This window comes from Pan troglodytes, chromosome 4 (assembly GCF_028858775.2).
Source record: "Pan troglodytes isolate AG18354 chromosome 4, NHGRI_mPanTro3-v2.0_pri, whole genome shotgun sequence".
NCBI classification, from domain to species: domain Eukaryota; kingdom Metazoa; phylum Chordata; class Mammalia; order Primates; family Hominidae; genus Pan; species Pan troglodytes.
The window spans coordinates 3847501-3861038 of NC_072402.2; the positions used below are offsets into that span (position 1 = coordinate 3847501).

Sequence of the window (13538 nt, forward strand, 5' to 3'; positions counted from 1 at the left end):
ATCATCATGCCATAGATTTATTCCTAATGAGTTGGCTTTTCTTTCTGTTTTTTGTTTGTTTGTTTGTTTTTGTTTTTGTTTTGTTTGTTTTGAGACAGAGTTTCCTTCTTGTTGCCCAGGCTGGAATGCAATGGTGTGATCTCAGCTCACTGCAACCTCTGTCTCCCGGGTTCAAGCGACTCTCGTGCTTCAGTCTCCCTAGTAGCTGGGATTACAGGCACCCGCCACCATGTGCGGCTAATTTTTAAATATTTTTAGTGGAGACGGGGTTTCACCATATTGGCCAGGCTGACCTGACCTCAGGTGATCTGCCCGCCTTGGCCTCCCAAAGTGTTGGGATTACAGGATTGAGCCACTGCACCCTGACTACTTGGATTTCTTTGTGAAAAAGGATACTGAAGGTTTGGGTTCATTTGGAGGCAGCAGGGGCAACTTACTGCACACTGATGGAAGGGGAAGAATGCCTGTCCAGGGGGCTGGCACATAGCAGGTGTTCAGTTAATGCTGTGTAAGGATGGATGGATAAATATGCATCCATGCACCTTGCATTTCAGGAAGGGTATAGAGTGACAAGACCCTCCACATCCCAAATCCTTGCTACTGTTTCCTTTTTTGGGTCTAATGATAAACCCTGGCTTCTCAGGACGGGAGTGACTAGGATGGTGGCACTAAGAAACCAGGTGAGGAGGAGAAGCCCACGCTGCCCCTTTCCAAACTAATAGACATGCATTTCCATCTCAATTTGGTCTGAGCTTATGTATTTGCCAGAATAATTTTAAATTATTCTCTTTCTCAGCCCCCAGCCCTGACAATCAATGTTTTATGTGGGGAGAGAAACACTGCACCTTCTAGGAGCATGATTTGTGCCATTGTTGAAATTATTATTATATCTATACAGTCTCAAAAAGGGAGGGACAGGTTGCTGATAAATCCTCTTCTAATAAAAAAAGTCTGACATCATAAAAGTGGCTCCTACAGGATGCATATTCTTAAGTCCCAAAACAACTTCCCACAAATAAAAGAACAGCATCGTAGGAAATGCTATTTAAAATCACATGTAGATTAAAACAGGCACAGCCATGCATATTGGGATTTTAATTTTCATTATTGCATTCATTATATGATTTAAATGAGATTACAGCATAACACACACTGTATCTTGTGATTAAATAACAATATTTAAGCCCCCTGTAAATCTTATAGGTTATTCCTTTCTAAAATTCCAACTTACTCATTTCGACATGCATTATGTATTGAGTTTCAAAGCTATATAAAGCTTGTATAAATATGTGATTTTCCTCCAAGAACACCTAGAAGTAAAAGGGATTAGAAACCTTTTGGCTGGATTGAAAATGATGTAGGTGGTGAGGCTGAGTAAAGCCACTGGGACGGCCAAATTAAGCAAGCTGGTCCTCTGGAATTTTCCTGACAGACTTGCTACATAGGTCAGGCCCCAGAGGAGATTTTTACAGAGATCTCAAAAGTACCTTGCATTTCTACTTGAGAAACAGTAATCCCTCCCTCTGCAGCCGACTGAGAACTGATCTCGAACCTTAGGTGCACTGTATACTCCCTTTGAATAAAAATAATGTGAATTTTTATTTTTATAAAGTTTAAGATTTGAAAGCATTTAATGGTACCCTGGTCCAGGCACTTGCTCACTTCCTTTATAAAATGTGCTTTTTGTTCCCTGGATGCAGTGCAGCCCTGGACAGATGAAGTTGATCTCACAATGTTTTTATGAGTATACTGAAATTCAGTCATGATGTTAGCACTGGAGAGAAGGGCACTGGTAGGTTGTGTATGTCATCCCCATTTGTTATGTATAAGTGAGTTTCCAAGATAATCATTTGACCCATTTCATGTACAGATACATTCAGAGTTGACTAGGTTACAGTGAACCGTGGCTGGTGGTCAACGTTTACTGAGGGTTCATAGTGTTCTTAGGAATGTAAAATATGAATCCTTCATGTCCAACAGCCTATTTTTCCTTCTAGAGTCAAAGTAGAAAGAAAGAGAGAGGGAAGAAGAGAGGGAGCGATATCAACAGAGAAATAAACTTAAATATAAGAAAGAAAATTAAATGTAAAGGTAGTAAGTATATTAAAATGCATTTAAATATAATAAAATAAATAAATTTGTTCAGATCATTTTGGTGACTATTATAATTTGGGTTTAAAATGTTTTAATATTTAATTTAATTTTGTTTTGTTTTGTAAGCATCATGCTTCTATGACTTAATACCTGAAGGAAAATTTCAGAGTCAAATTTAAAACAAACAAACAAAAACAAACCCTCAATGCAATTGGAGATAACGAAGGGAAAATATAATTCTGAGAAGGGAATTGCCCAGCTAGATAATTCTACTCACCAGCTCAGTGACCATCCCTAGGGCCCTAGGCCTTCCCTAGGCCAGCCGCCATCTCCCTGGTTCCTTGTACAACTTCTCAACAGGCCCTGAGCATGGAGGGCAATTTCCTGCAGCCCCAGCAGGTCCCTGATGACACCACACTCTTTCTTCCTCAGTTCTTCCTCCTGCCCACAGGACCCTCAGCCTGAGTCCAGCGGTGTCTCAACTCCAGCCCCTCCACGGCATCACGTGGGCTGTGCGGCCCAGACCAAGCCCTTCCTGCTCTCACTCCCCTGTTTCCTGCACACAGCCACACTTTTAAAAGTAGGACTCATCTTGTCATTTTCTTCTGGTAGAGAAGACATGAATTAGTCTTCGTAGAAAGTAAAAAACAATGACAAACCAAAAGAAGAAACTTAAAATCACCCATAACACCCAGCTCGGAAATAACCAGTGCTAGCATTTGCACGTACGGCTTGCTGGGACCCAGGCACAGGGGCCTGATGTGTGTTTGTTCAAATAGTCTAATTTCTTGTGGAAGAAGAGGCATAACTTGTCTATACTTGTGTCCCACCTAAAACCTTGCACGGTACGATGAGGTCAAGAAAGCGCATTTTGCCGTTAAAATCTGCACACTGAATGTTGCGAAGCCTTCGTAAACTCACTTTCTGAATGTGTTTTTAAACACTTAAAATGGGGAAAACCCTGGTCTTGGGCAGCATTGTCCCCTGGCACAGCAGTCTTAGTGTTTATCGTTTGTTCTCAGATATTTGTTAATTAAATGAATTTTTTAAAAGCACACTTACTGTTTCCCTTTTTTCCCCCTGCACTGTGACTTCTTAATTTTCTGAATAATAAAATGTGTGGTGCTTCTGTGGATGCGACGGCAAGTTACCTGCTGGATGGGTGCTGCTGAGGCTGCGTCCGCCTCCACTGGGTGGGCTGGCCCCGGCTCTGCGTCCAGGCTCTTGCTGCCGGGCTGACCTTGCACACGTACCTGATAAGGAGAAACAACATTTCAGAGTCAAAGATTTCACTTCTTCAACTATTCATCACAAGCAAAACACCCCAAATGTTTTCATAGAGGTTGCTATGCCTGAACACAATTGTTTAGGAAATTAAACTTACATGAATTTTCTAACCAGGTCTTTGACTCCCATCAGTAATTGTTTCCTCAGGAACTGGGCTAAGGCAGGAAAGTGCATTTTGCCATTGAAATCTGCACACCGAATATTGCTAAGCACTCATAAGGTCAATTCTTGAATATGTTTTCATAATTTTAAATGGGGAATGCTCTGGTCTTTAGCAAAATTGCACCTTAGACACACAGCAATCTTACATGCCCCCTCCTGATGACACTGGCACGACACTTGGCCAATGCAATTCACCATAGAAATTATTGACATAGTAATTTGGAAATGAGAGAGAAGAACTTTCCTTTTTCTTGCCAATGTCTTCTCTTCCTCACACAGTGAGGATACAGAGCAGTTAATTTTATCATTATTCTATGTATTGATGAGATATTAGAAACAAATTTAAAAGTAATCGAATATGGACTTTTTAGTTTTTTCAACCCAGGAGCAAACTTGGAGAGAGATTGTAAATGTGAGTGTAAAACGGGGAAAATGTTCCTGGACAGCTCCTGGGAGGCTCTAGGCAAATAGCTGCATTCCTAAAATCATCGTGCATTTTCTGTTCATAAAAAAAAAAAAAATCAGCCACACACTGAGCTTCATTTTCTCTCTCCAGACCACCTTCACTGTGGTGCAGCCTTCCTTGTCCACCTGCAAAAACGTTTGCAGTAAAATGAAAAACATTCTCCACTCTTCTTTGAATGTAAACTGTTAGATAGCGTTGTTTTCCTATAATCACATACAAAATTTACGTAGCCTTAACAAGGAAGAAAATGGCTTTAAAGAAGGTTTGGTTTAATAACATAATTATGAGGACTATATTCCTTCTAACTTCAAAGTGGGGACATGTGAGGTGTGATTTTGTTCCACTTCAAGCACGACACATTTTACTCCAAAGCATCTCTATTTCCTGAGACCCAAAGCCAGAGCAGGAACTGAGCTTTTCCAGAAAATCACGATGAATTTACAAGGTGTTTTTGGGAACTCTGGGTTAGAGCTTTTCTTTAGTGAAAGCCAGATTATTAATAGACTGAACACGGTTCCAGCGAAAGGCAATATTCTCTTGGAAGAGAAGTAGATTTGGGCTGTAACCAGTGATGGTCTGTGGGTCACTCTGGGTTTTCTTCAGAATATGGGGGGCTGTGAGGAGACCACTCCCCAAATGTCCAGCCACCTCTATCGCTCCCATTTCCAGAGACAGGCAGCATGGGAGCTTTGTAAACAAATTCCATGGCCTTTTCAGGAAGCCCTTTCTGGCGGCCCATTGATACCACTGTTTATTCACGAAAACTCCTGAAGCGTGGCGAGCATGAAAACATGGTATTAAATGTGGAAACTTTAATTTTCATCTCATTAAGAGTGCATGAATTGAATACTAATTATAAAAAGTGAAGTAAAATAAAAAATGCCTGCTTGAGGGAGTCCAATTAAACTAACTTTGCCTTGACTGCACTCATAAAAATAGCAGGTACTTAATACAATGAATTCAATAACTAACCTGTATTAGTTACTGGCTTAAAGAACATTAAGAGGCTGGGCATGGTGGCTCACGCCTGTAATCTCGGCACTTTGGGAGGCCGAGGCGGGTGGATCGTTTGAGGTAAGGAGTTCGAGACCAGCCTGGCCAACATGGTGAAACCCCCATCTCTACTAAAAATAGAAGAATTAGCACGGTGTGGTGGTGGGTGCCTGTAATCCCAGCTACTCAGGAGGCTGAGGCAGGAGAATCCTTTGAACTCAGGAGGCAGGGTTGCTGTGAGCCAAGATCATGCCACTGCACTCCAGCCTGGGTGACAGAGTGAGACTCCGTCTCAAAAAAGAAAGAAGGAAAAAGAAAAAGTAACATGAAAAATCTGAGATGGCTCCTACGAGAGAGGCGTCGTCATAATACCTCATATATGAGACTTTATTGCCATACCTGTTTTAGTAATACCTTTGCCAGTTTTTAAATCTTGCATTCTCAACTCCCTGGTTCTGAAAACAGACCTACTTTCTTTAAAACATGTAATGGGTTGTTTCCCATGACTTTCAAAGTCAAGGCATGTGACAGGTACCCTAAGTGGCTGTGTCCTCCTGGCCAAAAATCGCAGCCCAGGGTCCAGACATCTCTGTGTGGAGGGAGGGACGGTTGCCGAGGCCCCTAGGGGAATCTCTGCTGTCCCTGGAGTGGGATCTTCCTGCTTAAGCTTTTAGGAGCTGTCAGAGGTCACAGCAGGGGCTCAGCCCCTGGTCCCGTGGCAGCGCCGGGGGGGCCCTTGTGCACCCAGCTCCTCAGCCACCGCCGTGGCCTCACACAGTGCCCTCTGTCGAGGGAGCCGCAGCTTCTCCCACCTCTCCCTGCTCTGGGAGGCAGGTTTCCTTCCCCTCTGTTGCCAATATCTTGTCATGCTTAAAGAGCAAACAAAAGATCAAAAGCTTACATACAATGTTAGTGAACAGTACTCTCAAGTACAGGAACCTCTGTTTATTATTGTAAGAAAACTGAGCTAATTTCTTTAAAGCAAGGCAGACAGGCGTCGCCACCCTGCTCCGGATGCCCAGTGTGGTTTTGTGTGACCTGCTGGGGCTTGTTGTTTGGAAATCGGAGCGTTGCATTTTAGCCACATTGATGTCTTTGTAAAGGTGACACATGCGGTCTGTCTGTCAGACAAATACCCCAACAAGTACAGGTATTTATCAAATTACCTTTAAACGCGCAGGTGGGAGGGGCCTTTTCAGCCAAACGTGGGAAGGCGAGCTCAGCTCATTCACACAGAAATCACTTAATGATAGTTAATATCGCCCTATAATCTCTGCAGCTCCCACTTAATTGCCACGTTTTGAAGTCTGTCTGCACCCCCAGAGGACGGCGGATCCTTCGGTCTTAAGACAATTCAGGTGGTCCTGGCGCTCACGCCCAGGCAGAAAGGTCAGTGAGAGCAGTGACCTGCAGCAGCAGCAGCCAGGCTCCTCCGCCTGGATTTTCTTTTCTCCTTTGGAGAGGCCGCTCCCATGCAGCCCCTGCAGAAGGTGCCTGGGGAAGCGCAGGGAATGGGCGTGGGCTGCTTTGAAAAGGAAAGGCCAATATTGTGTGTGTGTGAATGTGTGTGTGTGTATGTATGTGTGTGTTTCACAACCAAATCCTCAGGTTTTGAAAAGCCACACATTTTAGCAAATGACCTTGTTTGGAAATACAAACTAAATAGTCTAAAAATATTTAGTGACCTTCACTGTGTGGAGGGAAAATTGGAAAGTGGGATGTCATCCGTAGCATGGAGAGGATTTTATAAATGTTTTAACTGTAAAAGTTCCTCTCAAATAACTTCTTTCCCCAATGGTGCCTGATCTTTCCTCAGTTCCTGATGAAGTAGGATTCAAGTTAATGTTCTCCAGTATCTTCCTCTCTCCCGCCTAATTCACACTGGCTTTACCCTCAGAGCTATATGAATAAACAATTAAATAAAAACTGATGATTTAAACATTTTTTATTAGGTCTTCTTTCTTTTGATTACATAGAAACAGACTCAATAATCATTGCTCATCTTTTCCAGCCAAATTAATAAAACCATCAACAAATTAAGAGACTCAACATTACCACTTTTCCTTGCTCTAAAGTTCACAGATCTATTTGATATTTGTGTGTAATAATTGATTTTTCAGTGTAATCGAAAAGACACTGAAGTGTGCTCCATGCATATCTGTTAGGAATATCAAAGTGCTAACGAAAAGCTGGCAGCAATTTGACCTGTAAAGCCTTTGAATACTGTGGCCCAGAAAAGTTGCAAGTAAAATTCCAGCCACAAACGTAAAAGACTGGTAGACTAGGATTGTGATAGAATCCTTCATGTGTTGAATATTTTATTTGCTTTTTGAAGCAAGATAGTATGTACTTTTTAAAAGTGTGAACATATTTTCCTCAGCAGACATACGGCTTAAGGGTTCCATTGGATTGGGAATTATCTTAATTAAAATTATTCATATGAGCTGCCACAAATTTCCAATTCTTTGCCTTTTTTTTTTTTTTCCTGCATCATGGGTGAAGCATTTCTGTTTCCTTCTTCAGCTGGAGTTAGCTGGCGATCATGCACGTAAAGCTGCATTTATTCCCCACTGCTCTCATCGGGAGCTTGCCTTGGGCCACGGAGGGCCCACCTTTTGCTCTCCTGAGTTGGGGAGTGGGCGGCAGAGGACAGGAGGGACTGGGCTGGTTGGATTCCAGCTCTTGAGCACCGTGGCTCAAGACTGCCTCTTCTGGAGGGTCTCCCAAGCACCCTCCTTGCCAGGAAAGCCAGCTCAAGACTGATGGTATCTCTAAATGTACATCTTCATCTGCAGCTCCTCCACCTTCTATTATAAAACTGGCACCCAAAGTGGGTTATGCTGCCAGAAAGGTTCACCGTTGCTTCAGGTAGACACAGGGCGACCTTGCGATCCCCTCCAAGGATGAGTACACTAATTGACTAAATAACCCCATGTCTACTGCCCATCGAGCAGGGGCTGCAGTGGAACAATGGCTATACATGGGAGGCCTCCCTGAAGCGGATTTGGGCATTAATTACACCCATGCTATGGGCTGATTTTTGTCTTATTTGCTTTTGTCTTGGAGATGACTGCCTGGACTTCAAAGGATGCTTTAAATTTGAATCTCTTCTCCATGGCAAAAGCCAGTGTTAAAAGACTGGGATTACAATAAAAGTTCTGTAGTTAAATGCCTGAGCTCATCATTGCACAAACTTCACAACAGTTAATGACATACATAAACCTATCATCGTTTTCAAGACAGAATGGTTTTAGAGTTTGGCATGGGAAATTCACACCCATTTATTTAAAGACCAGAAAGCATGCTTTTGATTTTCTTACCATAAAAGGTTTAAGAGACGTAGGCTTCCTAGGTTCTAACAAATACGTTGTCTCTGAATACATAGTAAATATCCCCAAAGCTAATCAAGACTGAGGCCGGTGGTGACCATTGAACAGTGTATGTATTTATTAGCCTTGTGTTCAAATCCACTTTGGATCCACACATTCACCCTGAATCAGATGGAAGCATTTTATTAATTTCTAAACAAAAATTTTAAGGGTGAGTGGTTTTACCCTGTCTGGCCACTACGTAGACAAATAGATGAAATCTAAGCATGAAGAGGTGTTGTGGTTTGCGCATTAGCATAACTTGTCCTGGCAGACACACCCTCTGCGATCCTGTCGCCTAGTACTGAGTGAAGGCGTCTTCATCCTAACAGACGGATGCCCGGCTAGCATCCTTGGGCTCTCTAAGAGTCCATTTCTGTGTATATTTGCATCTTTTTCTGGTGAGAATCCTTTCTCGAAGCTTCCCCGACTGTTTTCCCTTCTTCCGTGACACCCAGGCTCATACATTGTTTTCTGACAACCCCTTTGCTAATTTTGCTAACAGGTTCCTGTCTCTTGTAAAACATTACATCACAGCATTCCTATGCAATTATTCTATACATGAATTAGCACTTACTTTGCCTGAGTGAATGGCGTTTGGAACTTTTTGTTTTGCTGTGCTGTGTGCCTGAGTGTGAGTGTGTCTACAGGGCGTGTGTCCCTTTGTGTGGGGTACGTGCACACACATATATAGAAGCAAGGCGATGCCCCCGGTGATCTCAATGGCTTTGTTACACATCCGTTATCGTGGCTGCTTGATTTCCGTAGAAATCAATCTAAAGAACTCGCGGTCCTGCGGCGTGATTTCCTGGGACTGACTTCCTGGAGAGGCTACTGCGGAATGTGAGGGGCTGGCAGGAGCGGCCCTCCCAGGCCTTGGCCATTGTCTTTCCGGAGAGGCGTTCTGCCCCCGCTCCCGTCACTTGCGATGAGTCCCCTTTCCCAGAGCGGCGCACTCTCCAGTCCAGCAGCACAAAAGATTGCTTTGCTCAATCTTGAGCTTGGGTGCTCCCGGCACGAGCTCCGTGACGACCATTCTCAGCTGCTCCTCGTCCCCAGTAATTAGCCTGTCACGGCTGCTGCCTCTTGTGGCTTTGCCTGTGAGAGACATTTGACACAGCAGACATCAGAGGGATTTTTCAGGAGGCTCTTGTGGCGTCCGAATGGCTCTTAATTAACCACTTAGGTATCCGCCTTCACTCCCCTGCCTGGCACTTTCCAAATGGTAGGGGTTGCGCTGTGGATCTAAACACCGGGGAAGCGTGCTATCAAAAGATCTTGTAAATGAAGGCTTGTGTAAATTATTTTTAATGATTCCCTCCTGGCACATCATTATGTTTGTAGTTGCACACAGGCACTTCAGAGATGGCTCCTCTTCCGCGAGGTCAGCTGCAGGACCGCCCTAACTAGCTGCAGTCAGTAAATGGCTTATTAATTAGCACCGTGATTTTACATTGCTAAGAGCTCTGATGTATGGAGCTGGAATTGTAATTGTGTAGGATCGAAATAATAAGCCATCTCAGGGCTCCTTATGCAAATTGGCATATTATAAAATCATTACCTATCTAAACACTGAGTTTTAATAAGAATTACCATGATGAATTTTATGATAATTGACACTCAAATTTTAATCTCTTGGATTTTTATCATTTTGGTGGTTAAAGTGTGTTTCTAATTAAATGTTGCTTAAAATGCAAAGGATTGTTTAACAATTCTATTCCGTTCTTCTAGTTCAAATCAGGTTATTCTCTTTGGTCATAGAAAATACGCCTTCTTAGTAATGGATACGTGACATTATGAAACACATGTACAGAAAGATGTTTAACCATCACTTTTTTTATGAGTATGGTTTTGATGACGATGTATTGTCAACTGTGAGACAAAGAACATTAAATGGTACTGGGCTTGACTCCATAGTAAGGGTGATACACCATGAAGAAGCAAAGCCAAGGAATATTGTTACATCTTTATAAGAGCTCATGGGTTTGGAGTGGGGATTGACTTTTTAAATAATTACGGCTTCAGTAACAAATATTTTATCTTCTAAAACCCATGAAATGCAATTTAATTTAAATGTATTGATTTTAAAATCACTTGCCAATATTATGATTTATGTATGGCATCTAGTAATAAATGATATCATAGTTGTTTCAAAAGCAAACTCTAATAAGCAAAGGAAGAAAAGTAAAGTTTTCTTTTTATTTGGTCTAGAACAAATAACTGTGTGAGATATCATCAGAAGACATAAGCTACACCTCACTGAAATAGTCAGGTTAATATAATCACTACCCCCATGATCTAAATAGAATTATCGTGCTTTTTTGAGAACTGACGCCATTTGTGCATGAAAGAAGTTTTCTCTATTTGTTGTGATGTTGCGTTTATCTCTAAGAACATGGGAAACCTGGCATGTAAATAATATGAGATTGAGAAAACTAAAAAACAACAAAACACACACATGCAACTGGATTTCAAAAGCAAAATAAAGCAGTTTTTAGAAAATCAATGTTATATCTTTTTGAGAGGAACAGGTGCACCTGTGGATCTTGATGATTTTATGAACATGTTACAGATTAAATAAAGGAATTTAACATGGGATGCATTCCAGGTGAGCCTCAGCGGGACTCCAAGGGTCTGTGTCCGAAATGTGAAGGATGGGTTCTGCCTCCCAACGGCCTGGAAGCCAAACTGGGTGAGGGCTACAGAACCTTAGGACGCTGGAGCTGGGAAGCCTGGGGAGTCCCCTTGTGCCACTGTTCTCTTTACGAGTCACCTGCTCATCCACAGGAGAACTGGGAACGGGAAGCTGTCTGCCAGAGCCCGACGTGGCAGCGCCCATGTTTAGGATGCTTCCTCCCTTTCCCTCTCCTTCTTTGTCCTCCAGGAAGTGACCAGGAGGACTCATGGTCTCACCCATGTCCCCTTCCCCATACCTAACTCTGTTTGGGGTGCTGTCCATCCTCAGAAAGGACCCACACTCCAAACCTCCTCCAACGTCCTGAGTGCACTGCCCCAACACCTGATCCACTCACTGGGGAGTCTCTGGGGGCTGCAGGGTCTCCTGCGCAGCTAATGCATTTGTGCTTGAGCTTGCATGAAGACGTTTCACATGCAAAGAAACAGAAAAACAGCAGCCTGGCCACCCCATTCTATCAATGCCCTGAGCCTTGTTCCACCTGCCTGTGCACATCTCAGGAACAGTCACCTGGGACGCCTGTGTTTTGGCACGTGGTTTTCCCAACTCCTCCATCAAGCAAAACTGCAGTGTGTGTAGGGAACCCCCGGAGGCAGCTGCGTACCTCTCTCGATGCCTCTGACTTCTTCCTGCAGCCCGGATTTACTGCTGCTTCCTTCTCAATGGATTCCACCTCCTTCCCTTTGCAACCAGCCTGCACCTCCAGATGCTGCTGCCCCATGTCCCGGTCACACCCTCCTGCTGCTGGCAGGCTCCCCATGATTGCCTCTGCACCCTCAGCCTGGAAACTGAACCCCCTTTGTCGGTGTTTTGACCTTCAACCTTGCCATGCACTGTTTCAGTTGCCAGGGAGACAGCTGTGACCCAAACCACATGCCCCAGTTCTCCCAGGTCTCCCATTTTGGAGGTTTGTGTCTAATAAATCACTGCAGGAGGGAGCCAGGTGCCTCCCATGAGAGCTTTCCCTCAAAGCTTCCGGAGCCTTACAGAGGCCGAGCTTCCTGCTCTGGCCCTGCCCAGGACACAGTGAGACTGGGTGTGGAGACAGAAGCCACCAGATGTAGGTATCTCCTCCCCTGCTCCCGTCTGTCTTCAGCAGGTGGATATGCCGGCTCTGGGCTGTTGCTGAACCTGTGGCTGGCTCTGAGGGATGACACCTTCCCTGAGCTGCTCTTCTAAAAAACAGTCCAGATTGTCTGCGAGACATCTAGGGTAGGACCAAGTTTTGGCCAAGCAGAGAGCTGATGCGAGGGCGCTGCATCCTAAGAGGTGTGGGCTCAATTCCTCCCTCTTCTGGTTTCCCCCCAGGCAGCCAAATCAGAGCCCTACTAATTTTGGAACTTGGCCCCATATTGGGAAAACACACAATCCATTGGTATGTGCTCAGAGGAAAAAACAAAATGCTTGGCTGTCGTTTCAGCTGATCAGAAGCTTCCCAGCTTAGGTGCAGGAGGGCTGGAGGGGCCACGTATGTGCAGCTTCTTCTGGAGGCCTTCAGGCCCGTCACCCCCATCTCTCACCTCCACCATCAGCACGACGGTGCCTTCTTGTCCTCACCCCTGCATCCAAGCATCCACCGTGGCAGTGGGGCATTTGAGCCCGACACCCCATCTCTATTAGTTTCTTGTACGGCTGTAACAAGGTGGCACAAACCAGGCAGCTTAAACAACAGGAATTTATTCTCACAGTCCTGGAGGGCTGGAGTCTGAAATCCAGGGGTCACAGGGCCACGCTCCCTCCAAGGCCTCCAGGGGAGGAGCCCTCCTGACTCTCTGGCGTCTGGCGGTGGCCAGTGACCCCGGCGCTCTGGGACGTGCAGGTTCATCCCTCCCCTCTCCACCTGGCATCTCAGCCTGTGCCCAAATCTCCCTCTTCTTACAAGGATACCATTCATTGGTTCAGGGCCCACCCTACTCAGGGATGATCTCATCAAAGTGTAGCGAGTTGTATCTGCAAAGGTCTTTCCATTTGTACATTTTTTACTTTTATTATTTTAATTGACACATAGTAATTGTACACATTTATGTGATACATTGTGACATTGCTCTACATTTATACAACATGTAATGATCAACCAGGGTAATTAACATAGCCATTACCTCAAACGGGACATTTCTTTGTATTGGGAACATTCCCAATTCAATTCAATCTCTTCCAGCTGATTGAAAATATACAGTAAGTTGCAAATTACCGTCACCCTACAGTACTATACAGCACTAGAACTGTGTCTCCTGTTGAGTTGGGCTTGTGCATCCGTTAACTACCCTCTGGCTTGAGGAGGCCACGTGCCGAGGTTTTGAGCGGACAAACATTTTGGGAGACACCATTCAATGGTGACACCACCCCAGCCAAGGAAGGAGGAAAAGGGTAAGGGGTGCTCCTGCCTGCTCTCTTCCTCCTTATCCTTTTATGCAGAATACAGGCCTTTGCAGAAGTCCATCCTGTCTCCATAGGCACAAGCCTAATTTCTTTA

At 44.3% G+C, this 13538-nt stretch overlaps 1 long non-coding RNA gene across 1 annotated transcript in view; it reads right to left on the reverse strand.

Annotated features, from left to right (window-relative positions):
• Positions 1-256: 256 nt before the first annotated feature.
• Positions 257-13538, reverse strand: part of LOC104006326 (uncharacterized) — a 351098-nt gene continuing 337816 nt past the window's right edge. Inside the window, exon 6 of the long non-coding RNA XR_010157128.1 lies at positions 257-3347. This is a non-coding gene — a long non-coding RNA (uncharacterized LOC104006326). The remainder of the gene's footprint in view (positions 3348-13538) is intronic.